Source organism: Oncorhynchus nerka, linkage group LG20 (assembly GCF_034236695.1).
Source record: "Oncorhynchus nerka isolate Pitt River linkage group LG20, Oner_Uvic_2.0, whole genome shotgun sequence".
Taxonomy (NCBI): domain Eukaryota; kingdom Metazoa; phylum Chordata; class Actinopteri; order Salmoniformes; family Salmonidae; genus Oncorhynchus; species Oncorhynchus nerka.
The window spans coordinates 79979788-79998529 of record NC_088415.1 but is presented as its reverse complement, the minus strand read 5'-3'; the positions used below and the strand labels follow the sequence as shown (position 1 = coordinate 79998529).

General features: G+C 43.2%; 1 pseudogene; it reads left to right on the top strand.

The window, feature by feature from the left end:
- Positions 1 to 18742, top strand: part of LOC115101585 (dihydropyrimidine dehydrogenase [NADP(+)]-like) — a 125189-nt pseudogene that overhangs the window by 16910 nt on the left and 89537 nt on the right.

Below are 18742 nucleotides of genomic sequence, written 5' to 3'. Positions count from 1 at the left end.
CTAGTCTGTAATGTTGTGTGCTATTTGTTTATTGTCGAATGATAGTTTTGTGGCAAGATCGTATGCCTTACTCAAGAATACTGTTGTCAGAGAGAGAGAGAGCTGTAAGTCAATGTCAATGGCTTTCAAGGAACATAAATGTAGTGATATACATCTGTTTTTCAATCAGTATTCTTATATTGTCTCAATATGTGGCGTAAAAACTGGCAGTATGGTTTGTGATGACCCTAATACAACCTACAGTATATCTAAAGCTGAACAGTAAAGGATAACAGCCTTTAAAACAGCCTTAAGGCACAGCTGTAGGCTAACACACACAAACACACACACACACACACACACCAGATTCCCCCACCTGCTACCCCAGATCTCCCTTGTGGGTTGCAGGTGTGGGGTTGGTCCTAGTATTAGAATAGACGGTGTGTGTGTGTGTCTCCTATGACAGGGCCAGACTCAGTGGGCGTTGTGTGCAGCTGGTAGACATTCTCCAGTGTTCCTCTAAGGACTTCCAGTCTACTGCACTGACAGCTCTGACAGCTACAACGACATCCCTTAAGCATGCCATAATCTCTCTCCATCCCTTGATAATATGGTGTGTTTGTGCGTGTGTGTGTGTGTGTGTGCGTGTGTGTGTGTGTGTGTGTGTGTGTGTGTGTGTGTGTACCTGTTTATGTGTGTGGGAGTATATATATCATTTGGACACATACCTGTACATTTTTGTCTAGGCTTACTTAGGCATTGAAGCTATGCCAAAAGGATTCACACAGCTGAACCTCAACCTAATTATTGAACAAGGCCCACATTACCCCCTTTGCCATCTCATGTTGCCTTTATATTTTTGTTCAGTATATATACACTACATGAACAAGAGTCAAATATTTATTTTTATCCGTTTTTTAAAATCAGATTTGATCAATTGCAGGAGTTACTTCATGTGGAATAGAGTTCCATACAGTTATGGCTTTATGTGGTACTGTGCGCCTCCCATAGTCCCATAGTGTTCTGGACTTGGGGACTGTGAAGAGACCTCTGATGGCATGTCTTGTGAGGTATGCATGGGTGTCTGACCTGTGTGCTAATAGTTTAAACAGACAGCTAGGTGCATTCAACATGTCAGTACTTCTCACAAATACAAGTAGTGATGAAGTGAATCGCTACTCTACTTTGAGCCAAGAGAGCTTGACATGCATATGATTAATGTTAGTAGGGGATGAAAGCCATCACACACAGGTTTTTTCCAGCAGCAGATTATGACAATAATGTCAAAAGCTGCACTGAAGTCTAACGAAACAGCTCCCACAAACGTTTCATTATCTTTTCTTAGCCAGTCATTTGTGCCTTAAACACTGTATGTTGAATTCCCTTCTCTATAAGCATAAAATCTGCTGTTCATTTGTTTACTGTGAAATAGCCTTCTATTTAGTCAACACATTTTTTTCTCAAAGGTTTACTAAGGGTTAGTAACAGGCTGATTGGTCGGCTGTTGGAATCAGTAAAGGCTGGTCCAAAGCGTTTAACTATCATTCTTCATATCATTTCATATTAGTTTCTTCTTCTTTTTGTTCAATTTAGTTACATGATTTCTCAATTTACAGTATGTTTGCCAATCGGCCAAGTAGCCAGACTTATTTGCAATTCAATTTGCCTCATCCCTCTCACCCATAACATTTTTTAATTCCTCATCAATCCATGGGGATTTAACAGTTTTTATATTCATTGTCTTATTGCTTGCAGTGTCTGGTTGCTCCGCATTAAACACCACAGACCAGAAAATATTATTTACATCTTAAACAAAGGAATCACTATGAAACTTAATGTATGACGTCTTATACACTATATTAGGCATAGCCTTAGGAACTTTGGTTTTCCTAGATATGGCTATTACATTATGATCACTACATCCAATGTATTTGGATACTGTTTTAGAGCAGATATCTGCAGCATTAGTAAAGATGTAATCAATACATGTGGATGATTACATTTCTGTGTTGCTTGTAAATACCTTGTTAAGCTGACTGACAGTTTGAAGATTTGTCTTGAGTGGGCATTTTGATGAAAGCATTTTATACTTGAGATTCTTCAAATTAGCCACCCTTTGCCTTGATGACAACTTTACACACTCTTGGTATTCTCTGAACCAGCTCCATGAGGTAGTCACCTGGGATGCTTTTCCAACAGTCTTGAAGGAGTTCCCATATATGCTGAGCACTTGTTGTTTGCTCTTCCTTCACTATGCAGTCCGATTCATCCCAAACCATCTCAATAGGGTTGAGGTCGGGTGATTGTGTAGGCCAGGTCATCTGATACAGCACTACATCACTCTCCTTCTTGGTTAAATAGCCCTTACACAGCCTGGAGGTGTGTTTTGGGTCATTGTCCTGTTGAAAACAATGATAGACCCACTAAGCTCAAACCAGATTGGATGGCGTATCGCTGCAGAATGCTATGGTAGCCATGCTGGTTAAGTGTGCGTGAATTCTAAATAAATCACTGACAGTGTCACCAGCAAAGTACCCCCAACACCATCACAGCTCCTCCTCCATGCTTCACAGTGGGAACCACACATGCAGAGATAATTCATTTTCCTTCACTTGCGTCTCACAAAGACACAGCAGTTGGAACCAAAAATGTCACATTTTGACTCATCAGAACAAAGGACAGATTTCCACCGGTCTAGTATCCATTGCTCGTGTTTTTTGGCCCAAGCAAGTCTCTTCTTAGTTTTGGTGTCCTTTAGTAGTGGTGTCGTTGCAGGTATTCAACCATGAAGGCCTGATTCACACAGTCTCCTCTGAACAGTTGATGTTGAGATGTGTCTGTTACTTGAACTCTGTGAATCATTTATTTGGTCTGCAATCTGAAGTGCAGTTAACTGCCAATTTCTGAGGTTGGTAACTCTAATTAACTTCTCCTCGGCAGCAGAGGTAACTCTGGGTCTTCCTTTCCTGTGGCCATCCTCATGAGAGCCAGTTTCATCATAGAGGTTGATGGTTTTTGCATCAGCACTTGAAGAAACTTTACAAGTTCTTGACTAACCTGCATGTCTCTAAGTAATGATGGACTGTCATTTTTCTTTGCTTATTTGAGCTGTTCTTGCCATAATATGGACTTGGTCTTTACCCAATAGGACTAGCTAACCTCTGTATGCCAATCCTACCTTGTCACAACACAACTGATTGGCTCAAACGCATTAAGAAGGAAAGAAATTCCACAAATTACCTTAACAAATCACACCTGTTAATTGAAATGCCTTACAGGTGACTACCTCATGACGCTGGTTGAGAGAATGCCAAGAGTGTGCAAAGCTGTTTTCAAGGCAAAGGGTGGCTACTTTGAAGAATCCCAAATATGATTATATTTTAAATATTTGTTTTCACCTTTATTTAACCAGGTAGGCTAGTTGAGAACAAGTTCTCATTTACAACTGCGACCTGGCCAAGATAAACCAAAGCAGTGCAACACAAACAACAACACAGAGTTGAATATGGAATAAACAAACATACAGTCAATAATACAATAGAAAAAGTCTATATACAGTGCGTGCAAATGAGGTAGGATAAGAGAGGTAAGGCAATAAATCGGCCATAGTGGCAAAATAATTACAATATAGCAAATAAACACTGGAGTGATAGATGTGCAGAAGATGAGTGTACAAATAGAGATACTGGGGTGCAAAGGAGCAAAATAAATAAAATAGATAACAGTATGGGGATGAGGTAGTTGGATGGGCTTACTACTGGTGGGCTATGTACAGGTGCAGTAATCTATGAGCTGCTCTGACAGCTGGTGCTTAAAGCTAGTGAGGGAGATATGGATCTCCAGCTTCAGTGATTTTTGCAGTTCGTTCCAGTCATTGGCAGCAGAGAACTGGAAGGAAAGGCGGCCGAAGGAGGAATTGGCTTTGGGGGGTGACCAGTGAAATATACCTGCTGGAGAGCGTGCTACGGGTGGGTGCTGCTATGGTGACCAGTGAGCTGAGATAAGGCGGGGCTTTACCTAGCAAAGACTTATAGATGACCTGGAGCCAGTGGGTTTGGCGACAAATATGAAGCGAGGGCCATCCAACGAGAGCATACAGGTCGCAATGGTGGGTAGTATATGGGGCTTTGGTGACAAAACGGATGGCACTGTGATGGACTGCATCCAATTTGCTGAGTAGAGTGTTGGAGGCTATTTTGTAAATGACATCGCCGAAGTCAAGGATCGGTAGGATAGTCCGTTTTACGAGGGTATATTTGGCAGCATGAGTGAAGGATCCTTTGTTGCGAAATAGGAAGCTGATTCTAGATTTAATTTTGGATTGGAGATGCTTAATGTGAGTCTGGAAGGAGAGTTTACAGTCTAACCAGACACTTAGGTATTGTAGTTGTCCACATATTCTAAGTCAAAACCGTCCAGAGTAGTGATGCTGGGCGGGCGGGCAGGTGTGGGCAGCGATTGGTTGAAGAGCATGCATTTAGTTTTACTGTGTTTAAGAGCAGTTGGAGATTTGTTTAACACTTTATTGTTTACTACATGATTCCATATGTGTTATTTCATAGTTTGATGTCTTCACTATTATTCTACAATGTAAAAAATAGTCAAAATAAAGAAAAACCCTTGAATGAGTAGGTGTGTCCAAATTTTTGACTAGTACTGTATATAAAGTGCATTCGGAAAGTACTCAGATCCCTTCACTTTTTCCACATTTTGTTACCTTAGTCTTATTCTGAAATTGATTTTCAAAAATCCCATTAATCTCTGCAGATCCTCTCGAGCTCTGTCAGATTGGATGGAGAGTGTCACTGCACAGCTATTTTCAGGTCTATCCAGAGATGTTCGATATGGTTCAAGTCCGGGCTCTGGCTGGGCCACTCAAGGACATTTTGAGACTTGTCCCAAAGCAACTCCCGCGTTGTCTTGGCTGTGTGCTTAGGGTCGTTGTCCTGTTGGAAGGTGAACCTTCGCCCAAGTCGGTGGTCCTGAGCGCTCTAGAGCAGGTTTTTGTCAATGATCTCTCTGTACTTTGCTCCGTTCATCTTTCCCTCGATCCTGACTAGTATCCCAGTCCCTGCTGCTGAAAAACATCCCCACAGCATGATACTGCCACCACCATGCTTCACCGTAGGGATGGTGCCAGGTTTTCTCCAGACGTGATTCTTGGAATTCAGGCCAGAGTTCAATCTTGGTTTCATCAAACCAGAGAATCTTGTTTCTCATGGTCTGAGAGTCTTTAGGTGTTTGTTTTTTTTCGCAAACTCCAAGCGACCTGTCATGTGCCTTTTACTGAGGAGTGGCTTCCGTCTGGCCACTCCAACATAAACGCCTGATTGGTGGAGTGATGCAGAGAGGGTTGTCCTTCTCGAAGGTTCTCTCCAACTCCACAGAGGAACTCTGAAGCTCTATCAGGGTGACCATCGAGTTCTTGGTCACCTCCCTGACCAAGGCCCTTCACCCCTGATTGCTCAGTTTGGCCAGGAGGCCAGCTCTAGGAAGAGTCTTGGAGGCCACTGTGTTCTTGGGGGCCTTCAATGCTGCAGAAATTTGTTGGTACCCTTTTCCAGATCTGTGCCTCCACACATTCCTGTCTCGGTGATCTACAGACAATTCCTTCGACCTCATGGCTTGGTTTTTGCTCTGACATGACTGTCAACTGTGGGACCTTATATAGAGAGTTGTGTGCCTTTCCAAATCATGTCCAATCAATTGAATTTACCACAGGCGGACTCCAATCAAGTTGTAGAAACATCTGAAGGATGATCAATGGAAACAAGATGCACCTGATCTCATTTTCGAGTCTCATAGCAAAGGGTCTGAATACTTACATAAATAATCTATTTCTGTGTAGTTTTTTTAATAACTTTGCACAAATTTATAAAAACCTGTTTTTGCTTTGTGATAATGGGTTATTGTGTGTTGACTGATGAAGTACAATTTGTATTTAATCCATTTTAGAATAGGGCTGTAATATAATACAATTTGGAAAAAGTCAAGGGGTCTGAATACTTTCTTGAATGTACTGTATATATATTTTATTATATTTTTTTACACATATTTAAGCCCTTGTTTTTGTTGGCACAAAACTACCTCCGTACTTCCATTTATTTGTTTGGGTTACCCTTAGATGAGTCCAGATGAGAGCAAAAAGGAGAACACCATCGTGTTTTTATTGCATTTATTATGGATCCCCATTAGCTGCTCTTCCTCAGGTCCAGCAAAATTAAGGCAGTTCTACATTTCTTTAAATATTACAATGTTTTGGTCACCTCCCTGACCAAGGCCCTTCTCCCCTTCCTAGAGCTGGGATGCCAGCTCTAGGAAGAGCAACAGATTTCACAACATATTAAGTGTGTACCCTCAGGCCCCTACTCTCCTACCACATATCCACGATACAATGTGTATGTCTGTGTATAGTGCGTATGTTATTGTGTGTTTGTATGCATGTGTCAGTGCCTATGTTTGTGTTGCTTCACAGTCCCCGCTGGTCCATAATGTGTATTTTTCTCTGTTTTTTTAATCAAATTGTACTGATTGCATAAGTTACTTTATGTGGAATAGAGTTCCATGTAGTCATGGCTCTATGTAGTACTGTGCACCTCCCATAGTCTGTTCTGGACTTGGGGACTCAGTGCATTCAACATGTCAATACCTCTCACAAATAGAAGTTGTGTTCGTGAAAGTCTCCCCTCTCTATAGAGCGGTCATATTAGTTTTTAGGCCAAACCGTCGATTTCCAGGATGTCTCCTGGTCTGACAAACAGCGCTGTGGCTCTGCAACTTTCCAACGCAGGTGCGAAGAGCGACATACTGTAGCCGAATGCTGTGGATTGAGAAAACTGATCTCTCTCTTAAACTGACAGATGGAGATGGAGCCACAATGGGAAGCTAACAAGGTGTTTGAGTCTAATGCGGGAGCCTGAGATGAATGTGTAATGGTGTAATGGTGTGGCCAGGAGCCAGTTGACCTCCCTCTGTGGCTAATTTAGCACACATTTAAGACCTGAAAACAAAGTCACCATAAATAATAGAACAGGTTGCAGAATTAAAGAGAACAAGGAGAAGACACGTCTAGAATGGTTTGATTGTTGTGTTCACAGGAAAGAGGAAAGAGAAGCGTTTTATTTTAGATGCATAGGGTAGGTAGAGGGTAATATGTGGTGATAGCGCTGGAAGTTGTAAAGTTACAGTAGGTGTCTGTTAGTGAGCATTTCTCCTTTGCCAAGATAATCCATCCACGTGACAGGTGTGGCATATTAAGAAGCTGATTTAACGGCATGATCATTACACAGGTGCACCTTGTGCTGGGGACAATAAAAGGCCACTCTAAAATGTGCAGCTTTGTCACGCAACACAATGCCACAGATGTCTCAAGTTTTGAGGTAGTATGCAATTGTCATGCTGACTGCAGGATGTCCATCATAACTGTTGCCAGATAACTGAATGTTAATTTCTCTACCATGAGCCAATGTCGTTTTAGAGAATTTAGCAGTACATCCAACCAGCCTCAGAACCGTAGAACATGTGTAGCTATGCCAGCCCAGGACCTCTACATCTGGCTTCTTCACCTGCGGGATTGTATGAGACCAGCCACCCGGACAGCTGATGAAACTGTGGATTTCCACAACCAAATCATTTCTGCACAAACTGTCAGAAACCGTCTCAGGGAAGTTCATCTGCGTGCTAGTCATCCTCACCAAGGTCTTTACCTGACTGCAGTTCAGCATCATAACCGACAGTGGGCAAGTGCTCAACTTCGAATGCCACTGGCACGCTGGAGAAGTGTACTCTTCACGGATGAATCCCGGTTTCAACTGTACCTGGCAGATAGCAGACACTGTGTATGGCGCTGTGTGGGCGAGCGGTTTGTCTATATGAACGTTGTGAACAGAGTGACCCATAGTGGTGGTGGGGTTATGGTATGGGCAGTCATAATCTACGGACATTGCACACAATTGCGTTTTATTGATTGGCAATTTGAATGCACAGAAATACCATGATGAGATCCTGAGGCCCATTGTCGTGCCATTCATCCACCGTGTTTCAGCATGATAACACATGGCCCCATGTCGCAAGGATCTGTACACAATTCCTGGAAGCTGAAAATGTCCCAGTTCTTCCAAGGCCTGCATGGTCACCAGACATGTCACCCATCGAGCACATTTGGGATGCTCTGGATCGAGGTGTATGACAGCTTGTTCCAGTTCCCTCCAATATCCAGCAACTTCACACAGCCATTGAAGAGGAGAGGGACAACGTTCCACAGGCCACAATCAACAGCCTGATCAACTGTAAGCGAAGGAGATGTGCCCCCCTGCATGAGGCAAATGGTGGTCAAACCACATACTGACTGATTTTCTGATCCATGCATCTACCTTTTCTTTCTTTTTTTAGGTATCTGTGACCAACAGGTGCATATCTGTATTCCCAGTCATGTGAAATCCATAGATTAGGGCCTAATGCATTTATTTCAATTGACTGAATTCCTTATATGAACTATAACTCATCGTAATCTTTGAAATTGTTGCATGTTACGGATATGTTTTTGTTCAGTGTGTAATTTAGGATTATTTTTAGACCAATGTCCTCTGGTAGTGTCCCTCAGTTATTGACAACTTCTAGAAGATTAGATAAATATCACAAGTGAATATCCTGTAGGATATCAGGTGAATATGCGGTGTCACCCAGATCCAGGACAACGCTTGACTCTGACTGGAGGCTGTTGTGTCTCTGATTGGTTAGATAAAGTCTGGTACCCTGGAGTGGTGATGTTTGAGGAGATTCCCTGGTTGTTTGGTTAATAATGCAGAAGACTGGAGGCGACGGTTAGAAGACATCAATCAGACGTCCTGAGACAGACACAGGGGGAAGCTAGGGGGTTTACCTGTAGTGTGTGTGTGTGTGTGTGTGTAGCTCGGGGGCTTACCGTGGTGTGCTGAGATGAGTGATATTACCGTGGTGTTTAGATATTACTACCACTCTGTGATGGAGGCTGTAGTCGAGTGATATTACCGTGGTGTGCTAAGATGAGTGATATTACCGTGGTGTGCTAAGATGAGTGATATTACCGTGGTGTGTTGAGATGAGTGATATTACCGTGGTGTGCTGAGATGAGTGATATTACCGTGGTGTGCTGAGATGAGTGATATTACCGTGGTGTGTTGAGATGAGTGATATTACCGTGGTGTGTTGAGATGAGTGATATTACCGTGGTGTGCTGAGATGAGTGATATTACCGTGGTGTGCTGAGATGAGTGATATTACCGTGGTGTGCTGAGATTTAGTGCGTGGACACTTTTCTGTCGTTTTTATGACGCTGTCTTAGTCTTGGTTTTCTCCCTGGCTAGTTTGGGATAGCATTTGTTTATGTTTCTGCTCAGGGCTGTTTGTGTTGGTGATAGTCGTGTGTTGTTCATATCCCAATGAGACTAACCAATTCTAGTTCAGAAAGGGAACAACTTGGTGTTTGTCTGAGCTGGGATGATTTCATTTGACGTTCAACATAAGGAGTTTACGTTGAGGGAGTTGAAAAGTCTGTGTAAATGTACAGACATTGAACCAAGCTGTGATCACAAAGTCATCATTGTGAATTCCAGTCCCACTTCTACATGCTAATTGAGCACTCATAACAGGTTCACTACAAAAGTCTGATTCTAGACAAGACATCAAAGTACATATTTTGTGGGTACACATTTTCAATCTCCTTTTTAATGTGATTAAGGATGCATTTGGAAGTCTGTGCTTGGGCCTTTTATCATGGCCGCCAGGCCTGAAAAAACACAGGTGAGCTCAGAGCTGTTCAGGAAGAGACCCTTTGTTAGTGGTACTCTAGATCCTGGCACACACTGCCGCGGGACATTTACCAATCATGATCAAATAGGATTCCCTGTGCGTTATTTTCACTTGACACTTGGAGAGCTTACAGGCTGCTGGTCAGAAAAGTGTAAGTGATAGAATGAGAGAGGGAGAGAGAGGGTGAAAGAGAGAGGGAGAGAGAGGGTGAAAGAGAGAGGCTGAGAGAGGGTGAAAGAGAGAGGGGGAGAGAGGGTGAAAGAGAGAGGGAGAGAGAGGGTGAAAGAGAGAGGGGAGAGAGGGTGAAAGAGAGGGGGAGAGAGGGTGAAAGAGAGAGGGGGAGAGAGGGTGAAAGAGAGAGGCTGAGAGAGGGTGAAAGAGAGAGGGAGAGCGAGGGAGAGAGAGAGAGGGTGAAAGAGAGAGGCTGAGAGAGGGTGAAAGAGAGAGGGTGAAAGAGAGAGGGAGAGAGAGGGTGAAAGAGAGAGGGAGAGAGAGAGAGGGTGAAAGAGAGAGGCTGAGAGAGGGTGAAAGAGAGAGGCTGAGAGAGGGTGAAAGAGAGGCTGAGAGAGGGTGAAAGAGAGGCTGAGAGAGGGTGAAAGAGAGAGACTGAGAGAGGGTGAAAGAGAGAGGGAGAGAGGGTGAAAGAGAGAGGGAGAGAGGGTGAAAGAGAGAGGGTGAAAGAGGGGGTGAGAGAGGGAAAGGTAAAGAGAAATAGAGGGATAGAGAGGATCTCTCATCTGTCAGTTTTCTCGTGTTAACTTTGAAAGTGATGCATCTTCATTTGATGAGGAAAAAGAAAATATGAGGAAAAAGATAAACGTCAATTAATTAAACCAACAAAAAACACCTCATTTATCTCACCAACATCTGTCCATTTGTTAAGTCTGTTTACGTTGACTAGTTCAACAAGGAAAACATAAAACAAGCTTCACAGAGGATGCTAAATCCCGCCCCCTGCTTTCTTTCTCTCTCTTTCAATCTCTCTGAGGTCTTGACATTTGTAGACAGGTCTCGCAGCACTGCATCCATTTTGTTACTTCATGAATATTTAATCAGGCCCTGCCAAATTAGCCCATGTATAATTTAGTGGCAGCATGTTGTTGTCTACCAATATGGCGTCTCCGCCGCCATTATGGAGTCATCACTATTTATAACAAGTATTAGTCTTCCCTCTCTCTCGGTTGGTGCAGAGATACATGGTGGCGAGGACGTACCGATCATCAGTCAGCCGTTTGTTTTCCGACCCCGCTGTCTCCACGGAGACAAAGGGACAAATCATTAAGTTAGCATAGACAGTGACACGCCATGCCTCTTTCGTCCAATCAGGACTGCCGGATGGATTGGTAACTCTTTACAGCCATTGTAGTGATACAGGGAGGTGGGTGGTATCATATGTGCCTTAACTTTTGATGTAAAAATGGATGCCTGTTCCTTATACTTGTGGCATATCATAACAGAGAAATGAATCAATATCAGTCGATTGGTATATTGTGAATGTAATCATGTATTCATCCCCACAGGTGTCTGAAATGTGCTGAAGCTTCATGCTAGAAGAGCTGCCTCACCAACCTGGACATCAAGGCCTTCATCCCCAGCATCTCAAACAAGGCAAGAAACCTATTTCTCACTGGGTCTTGGTGATAATGTACATACAGTAATAGGTATACATTGACATTGTATACCTGCGTGCAGAGCCGTTGTGCAGTGGTAACATTCCCCAGCATAGTCACATATGCGACTCCCAACCGTTCCCACTGTTTCTCTCCCACGTGACTGTCTCTGATTTACAGTCTGTGTCAAAACACCTACAAATATATATATATAGCCATTGTATACCGTCAAACTCAAAGACAATGCTGATTTGAACATTCATTCTGAACTACTTATTATACTACATAAGTTGAACAATTGAACCTTGACCCTTTCTTCAGCTCACTATGTTGCGTCAATATCAATATGTGTCTGTGTTTGTATGCGTCAAACTACTATGGGGCGGCCAAGGCCATCCTATCGGACAACTTCGTGAGGCTGATGGGCTGTGTGGGATGGTAGGAGCTCTGTGTGGGGGGCTGCAACCTCTTTGCCTCCGAGGAAGGACCCATCAACATTGGGGGCCTGCAGCAGTTTGCTGTTGAGGTAATGTATTGCATTTTGGCAAGAGAGATGCATACTTTTGACCTCAGTATTGAACTGCAAAAAAAAAATAGAAAGAGAACACATTTGCACATTTTTGTTCTAGCCCAGAACTATGTAGGCTGAAATCCAATACTGCTCCCTGTCCTGTATTGTTTTAGTTGGGGGAAAAAACACTCAGTCACTCTCTCCCCCATCTGCTTCCTTTCTCTCTTCCCTGTCCTCCCTCTCTTCCCTGTCCCCCTTCCTCCTCTCCCCAGTCCCACTCCTTCCTTCTCTGGGTTGTAAAGCGCGTGTCTCCATTAGAGTGACAGCTCCTCTCTTCCTAAATGCTAAAGGTCACAGATGTTTATCAAACTCATGATTAGATAACCCCTTCTGAGAGGGCCATCACAATCCTGCCTCCACAAACACACGCACATGCACCCATATAATCACACACACGCGCGAGCACGTGCACGCACGTACACACAGACCTACACACAAACACACTCTCACTCTCTCTCTTTCTCTAACACACACAATCATAAACAGACACACATAATACAGGCACACACATAAATACACACACTCGCTCCTCAGGTTAGTCCTCCAATACAGGAGAAAAGGGCATTGCCTCGATTGAAGTTAGTTGGAAACAAGGGGCTTCTGTGAGCACCAAATCCCATTAGTTGTCACAGGACATCCCAGCCTGCCCAGGTAAACAGTGAGAGAGAGAGTGGGATGCCGACAGTACACAGGGATCCCTATACAGTAGGTACAGGAGAAAGAGTCAAATTAATACCCAACATTCTGAAAATACACTATATATACAAAAGTATTTGGACAACCCTTCAAATTTGTGAATTCAGACATTTCATCCACATCCGTTGCTGACAGGTGTATAAAATCAAGCACAAAGCCATAGACAAACAATCTCCGTAAACAAACATTGGCGGTAGAATGGCCTTACTGAAGAGCTCAGTGACTTTCAACGTAGAACTGTCATAGGATACCACCTTTCCAACAAGTTAGTTCGTCAAATTTCTGCCCTGCTAGAGCTGCCCCGGTCAATTGTAAGTGCTGTTATTGTGAAGTGGAAACGTCTAGGAGCAACAACAGAGCCCTGACCTCAACCACATCGAACACCTTTTGGGATGAATTAGAACGCCAACTGCAAGCCAGGACTATTTCGCCCAACATCAGTGCCCGACCTCACTAATGCTCTTGTGACTGAATGGAAGCAAGTCCCCTCAACAATGTTCCAACATCTAGTGGAAAGCCTTCACAGAAGAGTGGATGCTGTTATAGCAGCAAAGGGAGGACCAACTCCATATTAATATCCATGATTTTGGAATTAGATGTTCGACGAGCGGGTGTCCACATACTTTTGGTCATGTAGTGTATTTAATTTAGCCGACCTTACTTGTCCGATATCCAGGCTATTCAGCTCACATTCTGTAGCTGTGCATAATTAATTAAGGTTCCATTATCATAGCATCCACATAAAAACAATTACCATATTGTATCAGAGGTTCCCTTGTAAATACAATTATGATACTGTAAACTATCATAACTGCAATAACTGCAGGTGTGGTAGCATGGCTCAACACAGACCCACCACCAAAAGCATCAGTCCTCCATCTCAATAAGTACCCGTGGGTTTAAAGATTGACTGTAATAATTTTGTTAAATTTCAGCTGGTCAATTCCTCTCTTGTCAAATGTCACATAATAATGTGCTATTCCTCTTTTGGAATGCCCCTCACATTAAAACCCCAGCCCACACAGGGCTTTGACCTTTGTCCAATGAGACAACCATAAATGTCAAGTCCATATTAACTTCTCCCTGCCCTGAAAAGGATACTGTACAAAAAAAATATATTTTTCTCCTTCACCATTTTTGCTTTAACATTTAGACATTCTGTTGTTTTTCATTCCAGATTTACATCAAGATGGTAATTCCCGAGGTTCGTAATCCTGACCTCCAGATCAGATGTCGGACAGCTTTCATGTCAAGATCGCTATGATTGGCTGTGGCCCGGTGACCGTCAACTGTGTCTCCTACCTGGCCAGACTGGGGTATGACATCACTGTGTTCAATTAACAGGCATATATTGGAGGTTTGAGGTAGATGGGCTCAATTAGTATGACTAATTTCCAGTGAGTAACGATAATTTGGCTATATACACAGGGTACCAGTACCGAGTCGATGTGCAGGGGTAAGGACGTAATTGAAGTAGATACATTACATGACTAAAAGTATGTGGACACCTGCTCGTCGAACATCTCATTCCAAAATCATGGGCATTAATATGGAGTTGGTTCCCCATTTGCTGCTATAACCACCTCCACACTTCTGGGGAAGGCTTTCCACTACATGTAGGAACATGCTTCCAATGCCACAAAAGCATTAGTGATGTCAGCGTTCCAATTCATCCCAAAGGTGTTCGATTGGATTGAGGTCAGGGTTCTGTGCAGACAAGTCAAGTTCTTCCACACTGATCTTGACAAACCATTTCTGTATGGACCTCGCTTTGTGCACGAGGGCATTGTCATGCTGAAACAGGAAAGGGCCTTCTCCAAACTGTTGCCACGCACCCCTGAGGGGCCCCTGTGTTGAGGATCAGCATGGCAGATGTGTTGTTACCTTCCCTTACCACCTGGGGGCGGCCGGTCAAGAAGTCCAGGATCCAGGGAGGTGTTTAGTCCCAGGGTCCTTAGCTTATTGATGAGCTTTGAGGGCACTATGGTGTAGAACGCTGAGCTGTAGTCAATGAATAGCATTCTCACATAGGTGTTCCTTTTGTCCAGGTGGGAAAGAACAGTGTGGAGTGCAATAGAGATTGCATCATCTGTGGATCTTTTGGGCGGTATACAAATTTGAGTGGGTCTAGAGTTTCTGGGATAATGGTGTGAGCCATGACCAGCCGTTCGAAGCACTTCATGGCTACAGACATGGATTAACTTCTTATGTCTGCCATCCGTTAACCTCTTGAAGCTAGGGGGCACTATTTTTATGTTTGTACACCTAGCATCAAGTAGCTTGGTCACGAAAATCAGAAAAGCAATCAAATTAATCGTTTACCTTTGATAATCTTTGGATGTTTTCACTCACGAGACTCCCAGTTACACAACAAATGTTCCTTTTGTTCCATAAAGATTATTTTTATATCCAAAATACCTCCGTTTGTTTGGCGCATTATGTTCAGAAATCCACAGGAAAGAGCGGTCACGACAACGCAGACAAATTCCAAATAGTATCCGTAATGTCCACAGAAACATGTCAAACTTTTTTTATAATCAATCCTCAGGTTATTTTTAAAATATATAATCAATAATATATCAACCGCAACTATCTTTTTCAGTAGGAGAGGGAAAGGCAATGGCTGCCCAAACTCTGTTACGCCAAACAAAACACTGCTGGCACCCAGCCATACAATGACGCAATGTTATCTTTCTCGCTCATTTTTCAAAATAAAAGCCTGAAACTATGTCTAAAGACTGACACCTTGAGGAAGCGATAGGAAAAGGAATATGGTTGATATCCCTTTAAATGGAGCAAATGCAGGCTATGGAACATGGAGTTTTCAAAATAGAAGCCACTTCCTGGTTTGATTTTCCTCGGGGTTTCGCCTGCAATGTCAGTTCTGTTATACTCACAGACAATATTTTGACAGTTTTGGAAACTTGTGTTTTCTATCCAATACTAATAATAATATGCATATATTAGCAACTGAGACGGACTCCATCCAAGCTGGATGTCATCTCATCTATCAACATAGACAGGGCTCATTTACACAAAAAAATACTGTATTTTCGTCTTTTGAGCTTCATGTCATGAAATCTACGCAGCCTTCTAAATCACTTTTTATAGATACTGTTTCAGGCCTCCTGGGCTGTATACAGTGTTCCTCACTGAGTTCCCTGAATTCCTATCCGACCTCATAGTCATGGCAGATAATATTCACATTTTTGTTGAAAGGCTTTCGGAGCCATCATCGGCTCAATGGGGTTTGTCCAACGTGTTTTTCTAGTTTTGTCCCGTGGAGTAGATAATTCTGGATCTAAATGTTTTTCCTCATATTCCTGGACTATCTGACCGCCATCTTGTTACCTTCTTGTTACATTTGCAATCACAACAAATAATCTGTAAGCTTGGAAGCAAGCTTCCAGAAAATTAGAACAGAAATGGCACTACACCAAACTGGAAGTCTTCTGACTAGCTTGGAAAGACAGTACCATGTAATATCAAAGAGCCCTCACAGCTGCTTGATTACCCTACTTTTCCAACCTAATTGAGGAGAATAAAAACAATAAAAAATATATTTTTGATACTGTCGCAAAGCTAACTAAAAGGCAGCATTTCCCAAGTGAGGATGGCCTTCACTTCAGCGTGATTAATTAATTAACTTATTTGAAGAAAACATCATGATCATTAGAATACAAATTACAGACTCCTATTTGAATCTGGGTATTTCTCCAAGACTCAATTGTCCTGGGTCTGGCCAGAACTGCCAGGACCTAGGATCAATTGAGACAATCAAGTTTTTTAATCCTGTATCTCTCTACACATTCACAAACATAGTCATGGCCTCTAAACCTTCCAGTCCGGACTTGACCTACTTGACTTCAACTCAGCTACTGAAACAATCGTAAGTTTCGGTGTTCTTCAAGGTTCTGTTTTAGGACCACTATTACTTTCACTATATATTCTACCTCTGGTGATGTCATTTGGAAACACAATGTCAACTTCCACTTGCGGACGACACATAACTGTACATTTTGATGAAACATGATGATGAAGTACCAAAATGTCTTATCCTGGAAGCTAGTGTTTCAGACATAATGAAGTGGATGGCGGGAAACATTTTACTTTTAAACTAGTTTTAACAGAGATGCAAGTTCTAGGTCTTAAGAATCCAAGAGCTCTGCTATTTGAGCTGACAATTCATTTTGATGGTTGTACAGTCGTCTCAAATAAAACTGTGAAAGACTTAGGCTTTACACTGGACCCAAATCACTCTTAATGAACATATCAATAATATTTCAAGGGCAGCTTTGTTCCATCTTCATAACATTTTTGTCCACAAATGCAGAAAAACGAATCCATGCTTTTGTCACTTCTAGATTAGACTACTGCAATGCCCTACTCTCCGGCTACCCAGATAAAGCGTTAAATTAACTTCAGTTAGTGCTACAGTAAATACGGCTGCTAGAATCTTGACTAGAACCCCAAAATTGGATCATTTTACTACAGTGCTAGCCTCTCTACACTGGCTTCCTGTTAATGCTCTGTGATTTCATGGTTTTACTGCTAACCTACAAAGCACTACATGGACTTGCTCCTACCTTTCTCTCCGATTTGGTCCTACCGTACATACCTTCACGTACACTACGGTCACAAGACCCAGGCCTCCTTATTGTCCTGAGAATTTTTAAACAAACAGCTGTAGGCAGGGCTTTCTCCTATAGAGCTCAGTTTTTGTGGAATGGTCTGCCTATCCATTTGAGAGAAGCAGATTCGGTCTCAATCTATAAATCTTTACTGAAGATGAATCTCTTCAGTAGTTTCTATGATTGAGTGTAGTCTGGTCCAGGTAGTGGTGAACCGCCCTTGTTGTCTCTGCATGGCCAGCTCCCCTCTCTCCACTGGGATTCTGTGCCTCTGACCGTACTACGGGGGCTGAGTCAATGGCTTAGTAGTGTTCTTCCATGCCGTCGCTAGGAGGGGTGCGTCACTTCGTTCCAGGATTATTTTGCTATACTCGACTTGAGTGGGTTGAGTCACTGATGTGATCTTCCTGTCACGCTCGTGCGGTGGAGAAGATCTTTCATGGGCTATACTCAGCCTTGACTCAGAGTAGTAAATTGGTGGTCTGTTGATATCCCTCTAGTGGTGTGGGGGCTGTGCTTTAGCAAAGTGGGTGAGGTTATATCCTGCCTGGTTGGCCCTGTCTCGGGGTATCGTCGGACAGGGACATAGTTCCCCCCCAACTCAGCCTCCAGTATCTATGCTGCAATAGTCTATGTGCCGGGGGGCTAGGATCATGTAAAATTCTCCTGTGTTATCTGGTGTCCTGTATGTAAGTATGCTCTATCTAATTCTCCCATATCTCTCTCTCTCTCTCTCTCTCTCTCCACTCCCAGAGGACCTGAGCCCTAGGACCATGCCTCAGATCTACCTGGCCTGAGGACTCCTGGTTGCCCCCATCCCTAGTCCACCTGGTCATGCTGCTGATCAAGTTTCTGCTGTTTTGTCTGTGGCTATGAAACTCTGACCTGTTCACTGGACACACTACCTTGTCCCAGACCTGTTGTTCTCGACCCTCTCTCTCTCTCGCTCCCTATCTCCCGCACCTGCTGTCTCGACCTCTGAATGCTTGGCTATGAAAAGCCAACTGACATTTACTCCTGAGGTGCTGACCTGTGGCACCCTCTATAACCACAGTTATTATTATTTGACCCTGCTGGTCATCTATCAATGTTTGAACATCTTGAAGAACGATCTGGTCTTAATGTCCATGTACTCTTATAATCTCCACCCGGCACAGCCAGAAGTGGACTGGCCACCCCTCAGATCCTGGTCCTCTTTAGGTTCACCACTCACCACTTACACACACACACACACACACACACACACACACACACACACACACACACACACACACACCCAAACCATAGACACACTATGCTCACACACAACACTCTCACTGTCAAGAGCTATGCACCCATCACCAGGAAAATGTCAGTGACATTAATAATGACAAAAGCAACCTAAAGCGCTAAACAAACAGGTACAGGGCAGAGAAAACAATTAGAAGCTACAGTGGGGAAAGCTAAGTGACAAAGACACTTCCTCC